Source organism: Puma concolor, chromosome D3 (genome assembly GCF_028749965.1).
Source record: "Puma concolor isolate L17-30 chromosome D3, mPumCon1.1.hap2, whole genome shotgun sequence".
Lineage (NCBI taxonomy): Eukaryota > Metazoa > Chordata > Mammalia > Carnivora > Felidae > Puma > Puma concolor.
In genome coordinates, this window is record NC_141678.1 from 73,356,198 (window position 1) to 73,375,944 (window position 19,747).

The 19,747-nt window shown below is 40.4% G+C and overlaps 1 long non-coding RNA gene across 1 annotated transcript in view; it reads right to left on the reverse strand.

Annotated features, from left to right (window-relative positions):
• Positions 1 to 19,747, reverse strand: part of LOC147575629 (uncharacterized) — a 440,855-nt gene that overhangs the window by 163,880 nt on the left and 257,228 nt on the right. The gene's annotated exons all lie outside the window — the stretch shown is intronic.

Below are 19,747 nucleotides of genomic sequence, written 5' to 3' on the forward strand. Positions count from 1 at the left end.
ACATTATCCTCCTTCAAATAGATAGTTGGCTTACTAATGAATGACCTTGTTTCTATCTGATCCATTTTTTTTCATTTCCTGAATTAATTTTTTTGTAAATGGAATGGGTGTCAGGATATCATCTCTGGGCCTTCCGTATCCTTATTCTCTTTTCTTTCCCTGTATTTCTTAAAGTCAAAGATAAAGAACTCAAAAAAAGGCATTTGTGAGTTTGAGGAAAAGGCCTGTTTACATTGAACAAGAAGAAGGTTTCATTCAGATACTCTAAAAATAAACTCAGAATGGTTACTTTATCCATTCTTGAGGAGCCATTTTAAGTCCAGAGCCAAGGACAGGTGCAGAAGGCTCTTACTCTGGTTTTATTGTGTTCAGTGTGTTTTGGATGAGCTAAAGCAGGGAAATATAGGCTAATCTTTCCCAGCTGGAGGTCATGGGTGAGATGAGTCAAAATCCAGAAATTCATTTTATACATGCACACACACCACTTTGTGCACATATTCACAAGATATTCACATTTGTAATTCCATTTAGAACTGTACTATATTGCCAATCTTGCCAACACTGTGATATAGACATTCCAATGCTCTAAAAAGGCGTATGAGAACATCACATCTTTTTCCACTGCTTTCTCTAACAAGAATGATGCTGGTGATTCTCTGAATGTAAGAGAGGCAAAAGATACACCCTACCATCTGCTGCACTCGTTAATGAATGTGTTGCCATCACAGAACATAACAATGGGAAAGAACCTTGGAGAATGACTTTTCTTCCATGAAAACTGGAAAATTAAAGGTAAATGGGAGTGGATGATTTTCCCAAGGTCTCCCCAGGAAGTTAGTGGCAGAGCATGAAACAGAATGTCTCTACTCAATGGCTCTTTTGTAGCACAAAGTACAATGGCTAACTAGCTTTTAGTTGTAACTAAAAACGTGCTCTATCTTCCTTAAGTAATGTTAATATCGTCCAAGGATTTTTTCCTACCTTACTAAGATCATTCTCAAAAAATACTATTTTGTCAAACTATTCAGATTTATTTAGACTTAGATTTCCTTATCACCAATAAGGAAACAATGAGGTGTGCTAATAAGTGTCAGTTGATGAGGAAAAATGAAATGTGATCAATGACTTCTGATGATAAAAATATATATACAAGCAAGTTTGAGATTATACATGCAGAGTTTCTGGAAAGTCCCTGGACATTACCTCTCAACCGGCTTGTCTACTTAAGTAGAAATCCCACTATTAATGGCTCCTTTGAGATATTTAGTTCATACCAAAATCAAAATACTTTCTTATGGGCAGAGAGATTCACAGGAATCAGGAGGGTCATGAGGCAGCACTATGTGTTACAACGCTGTACTCTTGAGCAATTGAGAAAGGATATATACTATCTGTACACAAAAATAGCTAAAATGAGGCAGCAGAATGGGATCATGTCCTAAGCATATTGCACTTACATATGACTTTTTTTAACATTTTTTTTATCTTTATTTATTTTTGAGAGAGACAGAGACAGAATGTGAGTGGGTTGGGGCAGAGAGAGAGGGAGACACAGAATCCGAAGCAGGCTCCAGGCTCTGAGCTGTCAGCACAGAGCCCAATGCGAGGCTTGAACCCACAAGCTGTGAGATCGTGACCTGAGCTGAAGTTGGACGCTCAACTGACTGAGCCACCCAGGCGCCCCACATATGACTTTAAAGAAGCCCCCCTTTTCCCCCCAACACACACACATTCGCGCGTGCGCGTGCACACACACACAGAACTCCAATCTCTCATTTAATATTCACAATAACAAATAAGTCTTTTCACATGTATTAATGTTAAAAAGACTAAACAATATAACAAGTTGAATATACCCATGAAGCAAGTAGGAATACTTCAGAATTCTCCATTGATACCCAATTCACTACCAGGGACTTAACAATAATTTCAAAACACATTTGTTGGCATACCCAAACTTCCGTTGCAGACTCTTCTTTAGTTCATCTCTTCAGTCTAGGTCAGGGTGTGTCAAATGTTAGTACACATAAGAATTACTTGCCATAAACTTGAAAATGCATTACAAATATAAAACTATGTATACCATACCTTACAGAAAAAATTAGGATTTTCAAGGGCAATTTTGACCACATGCAATTTTTGCCTTACACCTTAGACTTTGAAATCTCTGCTGCAGGTAAAATGCATCTCCATCAGCTGTGCAGGTGAAGCAAGAGCTGGAAATGTGGAAGCATGACACAGATGCCTTACCATCCAGTTGGAGGTGTTCACATTTTGTCTATAATTTGGGGGAATCATGAAGATTGTTGAGCAAGTGAGTGATGTGGCAAAATGTGTTTTAAGAAAATTAACCTGGTGACTTTGAAAGAGATGTGCTGGAAAGGTGAAGTTGGGGGGGTAGGCTGGAAGAAGGGTTACCAGTGTGCAGATCATTTCAATGGTGTGGGTGTGAGACACAGAAGCCCTAAATGCAGATAGATGGTCGTAGAAACGTAAAGGAAGCAAGAAGCATTGCAAAGGAAGATCCTGATATCTGACTGGACATGAATGGAAATACCACTAATGTAGCATAGTTATTAAAAGCAAAGACTTTCCCATTTTACAGATCAGGATCAAATTCCAGTTCCCACCACCATCTAGCTGTGTGATCACAAACATTTACTTAAACTCCCTGTAATGATTCATTTTATGTGTCAACTTCACTGGGCCATGGGGTGTCCAAACAACTGGGTTGCCTGTGAGAGCGTTCCTGGAGAAGATGAATACTTGATATTTATCTGTAGACTCAGAAAAGACACTGTTGTCCTTAATGTAGGTGTGCCTCTTCCAATCAATTAAAAGCCTAAATAGAATAAAACAGCCAGGGAAGAGTGCACTCCTCCTGCCTGACTGCCTTGAGCTGGAAGATTGGTTTTTTTCTAGCCTTCAGATTTGAACAGAACCTGCAAGTTTTCACACGAGAACTACACGTCGGCTCTCCTGGATCTCCAGCTTGCCAAGTGCAGATCTCAGGACTTCTCAGCCTCCATAATCACATGAGCCAATTCCTTATAGTAAATATATTAAATGAGTATATAATATGTGTGTATTATATACCAGTATTTGATTGGTTCTGTTTCTCTAGAGAACCTTGGCTAATACACTTGCTAAGCTTCATTTTCTTTATATGTACAATGATCTCAATAAATTTACCCACAGTGCTAATATGAAGATTAAAGTGAAGTAAGGTAGGTATGTGTGGCATTAAAAAAAAAAAACAACATTAATTGAAAAATTAAGCTTGTGTAAGTGATGTAGAATTACTTTAATATGTAGGTTCCTTTTTTTCTTTTTTTTTTTTTTTTTTTTTTTTGTTTGAGAGAAAGAGAGTACGCATGTGGAGGGGAAGGGCAGAGGGAAAGGGAGAGAGAGAATCTTAAGCACACTCCAAGCCCAGCACAGAGTCCGACTGATGCAGGGCTTGATCTCATGACCTTGAGATCATGACCTGAGCTGAAATCAAGAGTCAGATGCTTAACAAACTGAGCTATCCAATTAGATGCCCCTACTATATAGGTCTCTTATGTAGTAAACAACTCCTAAGAGTATGTAGGGTCTAGGGAGAGAAGAGAGATCCAGATGTGTGACAAGCATTTCCATGAACCCTTCAATGTGCCCTGAACTGTGCTTCAGGTTAATAAGGTCTTCAAAATAACTGCAGAAGGATAGGAGGAAATAGCTTGTGATTACGTAGTTGCACTACAAAACTAATCAGAAGTGGATCCTGAAGCTGCTAGAAGGATGTACCAGAACCTGAGAGTGGCCTCAGTTCAATAGAGTAGCTGAGGTGTCCCACCCACCTTCGGGTCCCTTCTCATGGATGGACTTGATATCGAAACACAAACTCAATTCCAATCCTACTTTTATACTCACTGAAACCTCCTTTTCCCCACTTGCGAACCTCCAGCTTGAGAGACCTCTCTGCGAAATTCCCCTGTGAGAAGCAAATAAATTTCTTGCTGCTTCCCTCACTTGGTGTTGAGGTAAACATGATGAACTGCCTCAGATCCTCCTTTCCCTTGGGATTCCCCATTCTCTGCAGCCGTCTCCTCTCTGTTTTTGCTCTATAATGACACTGGAGACTTCTACTAATATCTCCCAGGTTCTTCACAAGGGACCCTCCTATTCTTAGATGTCCAAAATATATCTAGAGAGTCTTCTCATGCTCCTCCCCAAAGACTTGGCTGAATGGTACATTCAAGCTCCCTCCACCAGGGATATGCACCCTATTCAGCCTCCTCCTCTCCCCATCCCTCAGCCTATATCAAATCAAGGGTGAGGAAAAGTACTGCTTTCACTAGTATGATTTCTTCCCAGTGCTGGTACTGCACACACATATCACAGATTTTCTGAATTGATTCCCTTAGGGCTTTCATTTTGATCCTCCAAGCTTTTAAAAATTACAAAGTCTCTTAAAAAACCCAACCTGTACAAATCAGATGCCTCAGCACTCCAAACTATTTGATCAGCCTTAAAATACTAAAGTTGAACATTTTCTTGCTTCTCACACTTTGTATTTTCTATAATAAAATTCTGCTGGTGGCTCTCCGATACCTCATCAGAAGTACAAATAAAACAAAGAGTAAGAAAACCACATAGTTTCATATCAAACTATCATTCTGCCACAAATAAAACACTATGATGTTTATCTTCAGGGTTCCCCCTCCCCCCACATCGTTCTCATTTGTCCTACTTGGCCCTAATCTTTCACAAGTGCCGTGTACCTTAATGATCTTGCCTTCTAGCAAAAACTTCTTTAGAGCAAGATTCTCCTACCTTAGCTGACCTTTAAGTGCAAGTCACTGAAAAGGCTTGAGCACCAATCCTTCCAAAGTGATTTGCATTTTAATAGTAATCAAACACTTGAGCTATAAATAAAACCCAAATCTGCAGTAATAGAATTTTCAGCATCAGTTACCCCCTGAATAAACATATTTTAGACCGAAGAGTCTTCTCAGGATTCTCAAATTATACGAACAGGCAATTTTTTCTCCACCAGACATTCCATGTTAGGAGAAGCCTTGTCCCCTGCCAGTTTATTATTTAAAGTCCTGATTTTAAGTGACATACCAGAAAAACAAAAGTTGCACATAGCACACTCAAACAGGAAGTAAAGTATGATAAATAAGTAATCCAAAATGAACTCCTAATTAACGTATCTATAATTAAAGTACAATTTGAATCACATGGTGCTATAATAAAAGAGAAGGGACTTGTGACAGAGAACCTGCGAAGGTGTCAGCTTTATCCAAAGGCTGCTTTAAAACCACCATTAAAGTATGCAGGCATTTCATGCCTGGGAAAGATTTCAAAAAGCTACAAAAGACTGGTTTATAATATAATACCATGTTGGTAAGTTGGAGAAATGGCATGAAATCAATACAATGAAGGTCAAATGAGAAAGAATACAGAATACAGCAAAGATCCAAAATAAACAATCATATGGAACAGTTTTGCTAAGTCATGGTCTCAAATATAATGACTCATTCAGACTGCAATCAATGAAGATCAATCTGGAATGTTGCCTTTCTCCCACTCTTAAAAGGCAAATGCCATTGATAAGTAGTACAAATAGAAACATGACAGCTCCACATACATAATGATGTTTTTGGATATTATAGACACTGCTTCCAAAACAATATCCCAAAGAGATATTAAAAGGACTCTAAGCGTGAAAGGCATTCAGGATAAAGAGAACAAAAAATAATTTTTTAAGTATTGGAACTGAAAACCTCTGAAGCAGGAAAGTTTAACAAGCATTTTGAGTTTCTGCCTGTGGAAACAGTGACTGGTGACCAATATAACTCTTTTTTTTAAGTTTATTTATTTTGAGAGAGAGAAAGACAGCAAATGTATACACAAGAGCAGGGGGAGGGGTGGAGAGAGAGGGAGAGAGAGAATCCCAAGCAGGCTGTACAGTGTGAGTTCAGAGCCCCATGCAGGGCTCAATCTCACAAACCATGAGATCTTGACCGAGCCAAAACCAAGAGTCAGACACTCAACCCGTTAAGCCATCCAGGCACCCCAGAACTCTTTTAGAAAGTGCAGATTGCCATCTTTAAAAAAAAAAAAAAAAAAGAAGGGATGAGGATTTGAACGAGCCAGAATTTGGAGAGATTTTTTTTTTAATAATGTGACAAGATTGTAGACTTAAATGTTAGATTAATGAAATGTTAAGCCAGTGAATAATTTAGCAACATAAGACTTCATGAATTAGTAGAAAAAGATAATAAATAAAATTGATATTCTGGTATAATATAACCATCTGGGGACTAGCTGGAGCGTTAATAAAAATTACACTTTGAGGGGAGGGCAAAATGGGAGCTGCTGTTGAAAGGATATAAAGTTTCTGTCATGCAAGATGAATAAATTCTAGAAATCTGCTGTGTAACATCATGCCTAGAGTGAACAATACTGTATTGTGCCCTTAAAAATTTGTCAAGAGGGTAAATATCATGTTAAGTGTTCTTACAGTTAAAAAACATTACACTCATTATGACAGTATGGGGAAATAAAACAGGTAATTTTTAAACATCAATTAACTAATTAAATGCAGCAAAATTTTTCCCACTCTCAAATCACATTCATGACAAGCAATAGAACATAGGAGATATCACTTCCAAAAGCCGACAAATGGTGGGTTTTGACTATTACTGAGCTCCTGATACCATAATGATCAGACTACTAAAATACTAGTAATGATATTAGCACCGTTTAACATTTGTGTGGTGTCTCACCATTGTCAAATGTCTTTCATTTTGGCTTTCTCCAGGTGCCTCAAACCATTAATTGTACCCAGACCCCTTGTTCTCCTAAACTGTGACTTATTTATGGCACTTTGTGACCATAGCTGCCGATGAGTTTCATGCACACTGGTTGATGTCGATGTATCACACGAGCTCTGCTGGTCATTTCAAGAATGTTTCCCAAATCAAGCTGTGCAATGACTTGAAAAAATGCTAATTATATTCTAAGGGATGCTGCAAGTTCTCAAAACAAAATTCATCCTAATTTTCAAAGTGAATCCATATGCTACTTTAAGGCCTGCCATTGTAGTGTAAGGGATGAAAAAAAGTGGCTACAACGTGAACAAATGAAAAGGTTCAGGATCACTAAACACCAGAGCATCGCTATTCTGTAGAAGAGCATTTCCATCAAGGAGATTTTTTTAAACAGAACTAAAAAAAGATAGGATTAAAATCATTTGAGGCTGATCATTTATTCATCCCTGACCTGAGTGCCATGGAGCCACCGAGAAAGCATCTGCCTTCAAGAAATTCAATTCCAGGGGTGCCTGGGTGGCTCAGTCGGTTAAGCATCTGACTTCAGCTCAGGTCATGATCTCACAGTCTGTGGTTCAAGCCCCGCGTTGGGTTCTGTGCTGACAGCTCAGAGCCTGGAGCCTGCTTTGGATTCTGTGTCTCCCTCCCTCTCTGACCCTCCCCCGTTCATGCTCTGTCTCTGTCTCAAAAATAAATAAAAACACTAAAAAATTTTTTTAAGAAAATCAATTTCAATTGGAAAGTGGAGAGTAACAAAATTAAATTTAGAAGCCGTGAAAGGTAGTATATAGTTCTATGATAAACTATGTGGTATCTCAAATTCATAGTGTGCATGCTGAGAACGGGGAAGACCTGTGGGCACAGTAGTGCTTTAAGATGTGGGAAACCATTGTTTGTGAGGCAGAGATGAGCAAAAGGACTTCCTGGTAAAAAGATCAGAGTAAATAGAGTAATGCATGCAGACGCGTGCAGAGCAGGGAAGCTCTCCCAGAGGAGAGAATATGTGAATAAAGCAGAAACCTCTTCAGAAAGCAAAGCTGGTGTCAGATTAGGGAAGGTCGTGAAAACCGCCCAGTTAGTTTAGGCCTGGCACAACGACTGTGTGAAACAGTTGTAGGTTATCAAGGGAGGGAATGCCATGATAAAAGCATTGATAAAGGATGCTAAGCCTCAGAGACAGATTTTTCAAAGCTCTGAATTGTACTCTTGATCTCGTCAGGGTGGCATTGTATGAACTGGATGAAATCATAATATTCTCAAGGCCTGAGAATAGCATTAGGGTCACACCACAGATAAGCTTTTTGCCGAACGATAATATTGCTGGAACATCATTAGTAGAATACAAGCTATGGGTTATTTTCAAGTAGGGAGATGTATTTGTAGTACCCCCAGGTAAAAGCAAGTCTGCTTATGGCAACACTCTTACCCAGGGATGCCCACTGATTCACTGCTATCTTGGGTGCAAATCAGTGACTCTTTGCCCACTTCAAATCCGTATCTATTGCAATACTGGAAGTGGTTCTTTGACTTGGGGATTTATAGAGACAATGTCTCTGTGTCTCTAACAGGTGGTAAATGACTGAACCCACAAAATGATAACTAGCAATTATGATGTAGTTATGAAGCACACTTGGATCAACCAGACTGAAAATAATGTCAAGTAATTTGCAATTCTTCACCCACAGGGGTGAAATGGTATGCCTAAGGCAAGGAATTTTGTTCGGCCCAGATTTCTCTTATCTACGTACTGTTCTTAAGCTTCCTCCATATGCTTTTATGCCATATGCTATAGAAGTCACCGCATGTGCACAAAACTGTCTTTAGATAGAGTGTTAATTTTATTGGTAAGAAAACAGAGCTTTCCTTCAACATCCGTTGCAAAGTCTCTTAGTGGGGAAGGGCTTCTCTTGAACTTTCTGTGCTTCTGCAAATTCAGTTTTCTGATTGCAATACTCTGCCTGTTAATCAACTTGCCTCACAATTCTGTCTGCCCTGCAGCAGTTAGGGTTTTCCTGAGCCTTCATACTGATGCCATCTTTGCTTCCTGAAGATGTTTCCATTATATTCACGTATTCTCTTCGATAGTCAGATATCACCTGCTCTACACATCTCTGCATTCATTACTTGATTTACCGTTGATCCAGTTTCCAACTTTCTCTCATTTTAAAGTTCCAGATTAAAATCCAAACTTGAAATGCCATCCTCTGGCAGTCAGAAACATCAGAATTTTACTTCATATGTTAATATTATGAAACATTTTTTTCTGGTTGTAGAAATCAGAATTTCATTGCTCTAACCATTTCATATCCAGTGTAATACAATAAAACTGTTTTGCCCTGTCTTTCAAAGGCACAGACTTGTAAAATGCATGGAACACTTTGGAGTCAAATATGCAGCTAATCACAGCTGTCTCCTTAGCAAGGGACTGACTTATCCACCAAATTGCCATACGGGCTAACAAATGACCCATAATATCTTTTTCAGGCGCTATACAAATTGTAAAAGAGAATGTCAACTGGTCTAGACATTTGAACTGGAAAATAAAAAGTCCCTTTGCCTACACATGCTTATTTACCAAAGCAGCATCCAAGAATCTCCTTCACTGATTCGTTTATTTATTGGATAGTCATTGAACTGTGATGCCTAGCATGGTATAGCTAAAAATTCCTCTACGAGACATTATACCCTAAGCTAAGAAAGGTGCAGGCTCAGAATTATTCCCCTGAAATCAGATATCTCCCTGAACACAGACTAAGAAAAAGAAATGGTCACTTAAAAGAGTAAATGACACATAGATGGGGTCAATTTTTAAAAGTGTACTTCAGGGGCGCCTGGGTGGCTCAGTCGGTTAAACGTCCGACTTCAGCCAGGTCACGATCTCGCGGTCCGTGAGTTCGAGCCCCGCGTCGGGCTCTGGGCTAATGGCTCAGAGCCTGGAGCCTGCTTCCGATTCTGTGTCTCCCTCTCTCTCTGCCCCTCCCCCGTTCATGTTCTGTCTTTCTCTGTCTCAAAAATAAATAAACGTTAAGAAAAATTAAAAAAAAAAAAAAGTGTACTTCATTGGGAAAAAAAGGGAAAAGATGAAAGAGAGGAGACTATCCTGTTAGTTCTTGAAGACACCACCGGTCTACAACTTTACTTTTTAGAGCTAATATTTTTCAAGTGACCAAAGACAGACTCTCACAGTTACAAGCAACATAAGGCAATAAGATGCCTACGTAGGAAAACTGAGTTTGAAGGCAGGGTAATGAAAAATGGAAATCCTGTGGCACATGTAAATTTCATAGGCTCCTCAGTTTGACAACTCAGCCACTTAGAAGTTTTTATTTCATTTTAGGCATCATAAACAAGTTGCTCTTGAAGCTCTCAATTGTTAATTGGTCCACTTTAAAATGAGGTTATACTCTGTTCCTTAAGGCTGGCTCTCTACTTGAAATGCATTAGTATTCACTTTTAAATGTTTAATCACATAAAATTTTATTTCAAACTCAGTAATTTAGCCTGGAAAGTTTCTAGCTGATGAAAATGTCAAATGCAAAAAGATAGGAATGTTTAATTAGTTAAGTACCTTAAGTTTTTGACAAATACTGAGTGGACTTATTGAACACTTGCTGCCAGAACTCAAGGGTTTTATTAAAAATAGAAACAGAGAGGGGCGCCTGGGTGGTGCAGTCGGTTAAGCGTCCGACTTCAGCCAGGTCAGGATCTCGCGGTCCGTGAGTTCGAGCCCCGCGTCGGGCTCTGGGCTGATGGCTCGGAGCCTGGAGCCTGTTTCCGATTCTGTGTCTCCCTCTCTCTCTGCCCCTCCCCCGTTCATGCTCTGTCTCTCTCTGTCCCAAAAATAAATAAACGTGGAAAAAAAAAATTAAAAAAAAAAAATAGAAACAGAGAAAATCAGCCTCCCTGAATACATGATACTCCATGGTGGTTTAGGCGAGCCTGCTCATTCCTTATGTCTCATTCTGAATCTCTTCCTGAAGGGAAGGTCACTCCTTTACTCTGTTTGCTTTTACTGACAACCTATTTTACAAACAATAACAGCAAAACAAACAAAACACAAGAGACCCAGAGAAGGCCTGAGTGCCAGAGGTAGCTGAGTGAATGACTCTAAATTAACACATTTCACTCTTTTGGTCTATGTTTCCTCATCAGCAAAAGCAAGAGATTGAATTAAATGATCTTTTAGATACTTCCAGCTCATTCATTCCATGAATTCCATTTGTAAGTTTGTCTGACTTCCTCCCTCCCTCCCTCTCTCCCTCCTGCCTGCCTCCTGCCCTCCCTTCCATTCCTTCCTCTCTTCCTTCCCTCTTTCCTTCCTTCCTCTCTTCCCTCCCTCTTCCTTTCCTTTCTTCCTTCTTATGGGAAATATTTTGGAGAAAAATTGCATCCATTAGTTTTTTCCTATCATTTTTATAACAGCATTATTGAGATATATTCTTTTTTTGAGAGAGATAGATAGATAGAGAGAGAGAGAGAGAGAGCACACCAGCAGAAGAGGGGCAGAGGGAGAGGGGAAGAGAGAATCTTAAGCAGGCTCCACACCCAGCACAGAGCTGGACATGAGGCTCAATCTCACAACTGTAATTTCATGACCTGAACCCAAATCAAGAGTCAGGTGCTTAACAGACTGAGCTTCACAGGTGCTCTGAGACGTGTTCTTATACAACAACTCATTCAGCAATTGATCTTCAGCCATAGATACTTTTTAAGTTAACAACAAAAATATATTCCACATATTCAGTATGGTGCTTTTCTTTTTCTTTTCTTTTCTTTCTTTTTTTTTTTTAGCATGGTGCTTTTTCTTTTTTTTTTTTTTTTTATTTATATATGAAATTTATTGTCAAATTGGTTTCCATACAACACCCAGTGCTCATCCCAAAAGGTGCCCTCCTCAGTACCCATCACCCACCCTCTCCTCCCTCCCACCCCCCATCAACCCTTAGTTTGTTCTCAGTTCTCAACAGTCTCTTATGCTTTGGCTCTCTCCCACTCTAACCTCTTTTTTTTTTTTTTTTTTTTTTTGTTCCCCTCCCCCATGGGTTTCTCTTAAGTTTCTCAGGATCCACATAAGAGTGAAACCATATGGTATCTGTCTTTCTCTGTATGGCTTATTTCACTTAGCATCACACTCTCCAGTTCCATCCACGTTGCTACAAAAGGCCATATTTCATTTTTTCTCATTGCCACGTAGTACTCCATTGTGTATATAAACCACAATTTCTTTATCCATTCATCAGTTGATGGACATTTAGGCTCTTTCCATAATTTGGCTATTGTTGAGAGTGCTGCTATGAACATTGGGGTACACGTGCCCCTATGCATCAGTACTCCTGTGTCCCTTGGATAAATTCCTAGCAGTGCTATTGCTGGGTCATAGGGTAGGTCTATTTTTAATTTTCTGAGGAACCTCCACACTGCTTTCCAGAGCGGCTGCACCAATTTGCATTCCCACCAACAGTGCAAGAGGGTTCCCGTTTCTCCACATCCTCTCCAGCATCTATAGTCTCCTGATTTGTTCATTTTGGCCACTCTGACTGGCGTGAGGTGATATCTGAGTGTGGTTTTGATTTGTATTTCCCTGATAAGGAGCGACGCTGAACATCTTTTCATGTGCCTGTTGGCCATCCGGATGTCTTCTTTAGAGAAGTGTCTATTCATGTTTTCTGCCCATTTCTTCACTGGGTTATTTGCTTTTCGGGTGTGGAGTTTGGTGAGCTCTTTATAGATTTTGGATACTAGCCCTTTGTCCGATATGTCATTGGCAAATATCTTTTCCCATTCCGTTGGTTGCCTTTTAGTTTTGTTGGTTGTTTCCTTTGCTGTGCAGAAGCTTTTGATCTTCATAAGGTCCCAGTAATTCACTTTTGCTTTTAATTCCCTTGCCTTTGGGGATGTGTCGAGTAAGAGATTGCTACGGCTGAGGTCAGAGAGGTCTTTTCCTGCTTTCTCCTCTAAGGTTTTGATGGTTTCCTGTCTCACATTCAGGTCCTTTATCCATTTTGAGTTTATTTTTGTGAATGGTGTGAGAAAGTGGTCTAGTTTCAACCTTCTGCATGTTGCTGTCCAGTTCTCCCAGCACCATTTGTTAAAGAGACTGTCTTTTTTCCATTGGATGTTCTTTCCTGCTTTGTCAAAGATGAGTTGGCCGTACGTTTGTGGGTCTAGTTCCGGGGTTTCTATTCTATTCCATTGGTCTATGTGTCTGTTTTTGTGCCAATACCATGCTGTCTTGATGATGACAGCTTTGTAGTAGAGGCTAAAGTCTGGGATTGTGATGCCTCCTGCTTTGGTCTTCTTCTTCAGAATTACTTTGGCTATTCGGGGCCTTTTGTGGTTCCATATGAATTTTAGGATTGCTTGTTCTAGTTTCGAGAAGAATGCTGGTGCAATTTTGATTGGGATTGCATTGAATGTGTAGATAGCTTTGGGTAGTATTGACATTTTGACAATATTTATTCTTCCAATCCATGAGCAGGGAATGTCTTTCCATTTCTTTAAATCTTCTTCAATTACCTTCATAAGTTTTCTATAGTTTTCAGCATACAGATCCTTTACATCTTTGGTTAGATTGATTCCTAGGTATTTTATGCTTCTTGGTGCAATTGTGAATGGGATCAGTTTCTTTATTTGTCTTTCTGTTGCTTCATTGTTAGTGTATAAGAATGCAACTGATTTCTGTACATTGATTTTGTATCCTGCAACTTTGCTGAATTCATGTATCAGTTCTAGCAGACTTTTGGTGGAGTCTATCAGATTTTCCATGTATAATATCATGTCATCTGCAAAGAGCGAAAGCTTGACTTCATCTTTGCCAATTTTGACGCCTTTGATTTCCTTTTGTTGTCTGATTGCTGATGCTAGAACTTCCAGCACTATGTTAAACAACAGCGGTGAGAGTGGGCATCCCTGTCGTGTTCCTGATCTCAGGGAAAAAGCTCTCAGTTTTTCCCCGTTGAGGATGATGTTAGCTGTGGGCTTTTCATAAATGGCTTTTATGATCTTTAAATATGTTCCTTCTATCCCGACTTTCTCAAGAGTTTTTATTAAGAAAGGGTGCTGGATTTTGTCAAAGGCCTTTTCTGCATCGATTGACAGGATCATATGGTTCTTCTCTTTTTTTTTGTTAATGTGATGTATCACGTTGATTGATTGGCGAATGTTGAACCAGCCCTGCATCCCAGGAATGAATCCCACTTGATCATGGTGAATAATTCTTTTTATATGCCGTTGAATTCGATTTGCTAGTATCTTATTGAGAATTTTTGCATCCATATTCATCAGGGATATTGGCCGGTAGTTCTCTTTTTTTACTGGGTCTCTGTCTGGTTTAGGAATCAAAGTAATACTGGCTTCATAGAATGAGTCTGGAAGTTTTCCTTCCCTTTCTATTTCTTGGAATAGCTTGAGAAGGATAGGTATTATCTCTGCTTTAAACGTCTGGTAGAACTCCCCTGGGAAGCCATCTGGTCCTGGACTCTTATTTGTTGGGAGATTTTTGATAACCGATTCAATTTCTTCGCTGGTGATGGGTCTGTTCAAGCTTTCTATTTCCTCCTGATTGAGTTTTGGAAGAGTGTGGGTGTTCAGGAATTTGTCCATTTCTTCTAGGTTGTCCAATTTGTTGGCATATAATTTTTCATAGTATTCCCTGATAATTGTTTGTATCTCTGAGGGATTGGTTGTAATAATTCCATTTTCATTCATGATTTTATCTATTTGGGTCATCTCCCTTTTCTTTTTGAGAAGCCTGGCTAGAGGTTTGTCAATTTTGTTTATTTTTTCAAAAAACCAACTCTTGGTTTCGTTGATCTGCTCTACAGTTTTTTTAGATTCTATATTGTTTATTTCTGCTCTGATCTTTATTATTTCTCTTCTTCTGCTGGGTTTAGGCTGCCTTTGCTGTTCTGCTTCTATTTCCTTTAGGTGTGCTGTTAGATTTTGTATTTGGGATTTTTCTTGTTTCTTGAGATAGGCCTGGATTGCAATGTATTTTCCTCTCAGGACTGCCTTCGCTGCGTCCCAAAGCGTTTGGATTGTTGTATTTTCATTTTCGTTTGTTTCGATATATTTTTTAATTTCTTCTCTAATTGCCTGGTTGACCCACTCATTCGTTAGTAGGGTGTTCTTTAACCTCCATGCTTTTGGAGGTTTTCCAGACTTTTTTCTGTGGTTGATTTCAAGCTTCATAGCGTTGTGGTCTGAAAGTATGCATGGTATGATTTCAATTCTTGTAAACTTATGAAGGGCTGTTTTGTGACCCAGTATATGATCTATCTTGGAGAATGTTCCATGTGCACTCGAGAAGAAAGTATATTCTGTTGCTTTGGGATGCAGAGTTCTAAATATATCTGTCAAGTCCATCTGATCCAATGTCTCATTCAGGGCCCTTGTTTCTTTATTGATCGTGTGTCTAGATGATCTATCCATTTCTGTAAGTGGGGTGTTAAAGTCCCCTGCAATTACCACATTCTTATCAATAAGGTTGCTTGTGTTTATGAGTAATTGTTTTATATATTTGGGCGCTCCGGTATTCGGCGCATAGACATTTATAATTGTTAGCTCTTCCTGATGGATAGACCCTGTCACTATTATATAATGTCCTTCTTCATCTCTTGTTACAGCCTTTAATTTAAAGTCTAGTTTGTCTGATATAAGGATGGCTACTCCAGCTTTCTTTTGGCTTCCAGTAGCATGATAAATAGTTCTCCATCCCCTCACTCTCAATCTAAAGGTGTCCTCAGGTCTAAAATGAGTCTCTTGTAGACAGCAAATAGATGGGTCTTGTTTTTTTATCCATTCTGATAACCTATGTCTTTTGGTTGGCGCATTTAATCCATTTACATTCAGTGTTATTATAGAAAGATATGGGTTTAGAGTCATTGTGATGTCTGTATGTTTTATGCTTGTAGTGATGTCTCTGGTACTTTGTCTCACAGGGTCCCCCTTAGGATCTCTTGTAGGGCTGGTTTAGTGGTGACAAATTCCTTCAGTTTTTGTTTGTTTGGGAAGACCTTTATCTCTCCTTCTATTCTAAATGACAGACTTGCTGGATAAAGGATTCTCGGCTGCATATTTTTTCTGTCTAGCACACTGAAAATCTCGTGCCAATTCTTTCTGGCCTGCCAAGTTTCAAAAGAGAGATCAGTCACGAGTCTTATAGGTCTCCCTTTATATGTGAGGGCACGTTTACCCCTTGCTGCTTTCAGAATTTTCTCTTTATCCTTGTATTTTGCCAGTTTCACTATGATATGTCGTGCAGAAGATCGATTCAAGTTACGTCTGAAGGGAGTTCTCTGTGCCTCTTGGATTTCAATGCCTTTTTCCTTCCCCAGTTCAGGGAAGTTCTCAGCTATTATTTCTTCAAGTACCCCTTCAGCACCTTTCCCTCTCTCTTCCTCTTCTGGGATACCAATGATGCGTATATTATTTCTTTTTAGTGTATCACTTAGTTCTCTAATTTTCCCCTCATATTCCTGGATTTTTTTATCCCTCTTTTTCTCAGCTTCCTCCTTTTCCATAACTTTATCTTCCAGTTCACCTATTCTCTCCTCTGCCTCTTCAATCCGAGCCGTGGTGGTTTCCATTTTGTTATGCATTTCGTTTAAAGCGTTTTTCAGCTCCTCGTGACTGTTCCTTAGTCCCTTGATCTCTGTAGCAAGAGATTCTCTGCTGTCAGCTATACTGTTTTCAAGCCCAGCGATTAATTTTATGACTATTATTCTAAATTCACTTTCTGTTATATTATTTAAATCCTTTTTGATCAGCTCATTAGCTGTTGTTATTTCCTGGAGATTCTTCTGAGGGGAATTCTTCCGCTTGGTCATTTTGGATAGTCCCTGGCGTGGTGAGGACCTGCAGGGCACTTCCCCTGTGCTGTGGTGTATAACTGGAGTTGGTGGGCGGAGCCGCAGTCAGACCTGATGTCTGCTCCCAGCCCACCGCTGTGGCCACAGTCAGACTGGTGCGTGCCTTCTCTTCCCCTCTCCTAGGGGCGGGATTCACTGTGGGGTGGGGTGGTCTGTCTGGGCTACTTGCACACTGCCAGGCTTGTGATGCTGGGGATCTGGCGTCTTAGCTGGGGTGGGTAGGCAAGGTGCACGGGGGCAGGAGGGGCAGGCTTAGCTTGCTTCTCCTTAGGTGATCCACTTCAGGAGGGGCCCTGTGGCAGCAGGAGGGAGTCAGATCCGCTGCCGGAGGTTTGGCTCCGCAGAAGCGCAGAGTTGGGTGTTTGCGCAGAGCGAGCAAGTTCCCTGGCAGGAACTGGTTCTCTTTGGGATTTTGGCTGGGGGATGGGCGGGGAAGATGGCGCTGGCGAGCGCCTTTGTTCCCCACCAAACTGAGCTCTGTCGTCCGGGGGCTCAGCAGCTCTCCTTCCCTTTGTCCTCCAGCCTTCCCGCTTTCTGAGCAGAGCTGTTAACTTATGACCTCCCAGACGCTAAGTCGCGCTTGCTGTGGGAACACAGTCCGTCAGGCCCCCTCCGCTTTTTGCAAGCCAGACTTGGGGGCTCTGCTTGGCCGGCGAGCCGCCCCTCCGCCCCGGCTCCCTCCCGCCAGTCCGTGGAGCGCGCACCGCCTCGCCGCCCTTCCTACCCTCTTCCGTGGGCCTCTCGTCTGCGCTTGGCTCCGGCGACTCCGTTCTGCTAATCCTCTGGTGGTTTTCTGGGTTATTTAGGCAGGTGTAGGTGGAATCTAAGTGATCAGCAGGATGCGCGGTGAGCCCAGCGTCCTCCTACGCCGCCATCTTCCTCCTACACTGCATGGTGCTTTTTCGAGAAGCTTGCAGTCCAGAAGGGAAATGGTACAAAACCAGAAGCCATCTCGGTGCCCATAAAAAGGCAGCAAAATGTGACGGTTTACTTAAACTAAACGTTCCTTGAATCCATATTTGGGTTGAGTTGAATCCAACTCTGAACTCTCTCCTAATAGCCAAACACATATTTTTTCCTAGTTACTGGAAATTTCCACCTGAATATTCAGAAACCTTAAATTAAATCTCTCAAAAACTTAACTCTTGGACAACATCACTTCAAAACTAGTTTCTGTTCTTTTCCTGCACCACCAACCAGCATCTTGGTTCATGCCACTTTATCCATCTAATTCCATGTGTTGGGGGCTAGTAGACATGTTTGAGGGGTACCTCTCCTTCAACACCTACTCTGAATCAATCAATAACTGACTCAGCCACTGTCTTAATAAATCTTTAATCTTCATCTCCTTCATAGATTTAATTAGTTGCATTTATCATCTTGCATCAAGATATTTGTTTTTAAGGGGTGTTTGTGTGTGTGCGTGCATGGTGTGTGTGTGTGTGTGTGTGTGTGTGTGTGTGTGTGTGTGTGTGTGTGTGTGTTTACCCTTGTTAAATTGAATTTCCCATCAACTCTAGCTAGGTGTGTGTCCTCTTAAGTTTATGTTCTGAGCACCTTGCATAATACTTGGCACATAATGGGTGCTTAGTAAGTTGAGTTCCACTCTTAATAACTAAATAGTTGATGAACCAAGGTTTACTAACTCCTTGTGAGTTGATACTTCCTGAAATCAGTTTTTAACTTTTTGAAGCTTCAAAGATAGAGCTTTAAATTCCAGAATGATGGGATGTTCACATTTACTCTACCTCTAACATTTCTAATTTCCACATTTGAATAATCTGTCCCTCACCAATTACTCATCATTTAATTCAGTCTCTATAACTACCCGCCCAAGCTATGATTGCACTATTTTCCACCCGTTGGAAACAGAGCTAACCTAGGAGCTAATGGGCATCATCCCCTAGGAAAGAGTAGATTTATGTCAGCCCAAATCCTACAAATGTGTGTTCTCTACTTGCCAGGAAAACAAGTTATGTGTAAAGTTCTTGTGAGGCTTCCTCTTCCCACAGAATAGCACCTAAAGGAGGTGATAGAATGCAGGAACATGTGGCATTATGCTTGGAATGTTTCTCTGCCTAATTGGCCTGAATTTATGAGTACATAATAACCCTCTCTATCCATTTTCAAATCCAGGCAGCATTATAAAATAAGTCTGGGTAATATTCAGGCTGCTTTGTTTTATGGGGCTCTTTACAGCATGAGCATGTTGTGCACAAATGCATGGGGCATGCACAGATGTTTGCATTCATTTATACTTCTCAGGGCAGCAGCAACAATATGATTGCAGTTTGGACGGTATCATTAAGAATTAGACTTGGACTCACTTTGTTACATTAAAAGGAAATGTGTTTCTTCCCACTTGCAATTGATTTTAAAAGTCAAGATCTAAGTTGGCCAATAGGTGACCACCTCGCCCTTTCCAACCTCTTTTTCTAAATCATTACTATATCTGCTTTCACATTCTGGTCTCTAGGTTTCTCTGCTATTTTGTGTTTCAAATAGCTAATCAGCTGCAGGAGCAGAACATTACTGCTGTTCAGGGTCTGCTATTTTTTTCCTTACTGTCTGGTTACTTGAATTAATGCTATAATATTTTGGATGCCATTACATTATGCTAGAACAGTCGATCCTCTGCTAGAGGACCAGCAGAGAACAGTTTGTAAGTAATATTGTACTTTCCTGACTCAATAAGTGGGTAATTTGTTCCAGTGAGCAAACTTGGATGACTTTCCTATTATAAAAATAAATGCAGTAAGATACTCACCTGGCTTTTCAGGACTGTACTGTGAGGTTTGTTTGGGATTTTAAAAGACCTTAAGAAAAGTAGGGAGGTAAAAACTCTGGAAAATAATCCAGGAGCACCTGATGGAATCTCAACTAGCAGAGGGTTTGGTTATTGTGCTGTGTAATCTGCTAGGCTCCTCATGGCAGATTCTTTGACACACCAACATTCTGTATGAGCCAGAAAGAATCAGAGCCCACTGAACATGACCATTCTTACCTAAATCCTTTCCAGATTGTAGGGGTTCCTGGAGAATCTTTCTTGCACAGGGC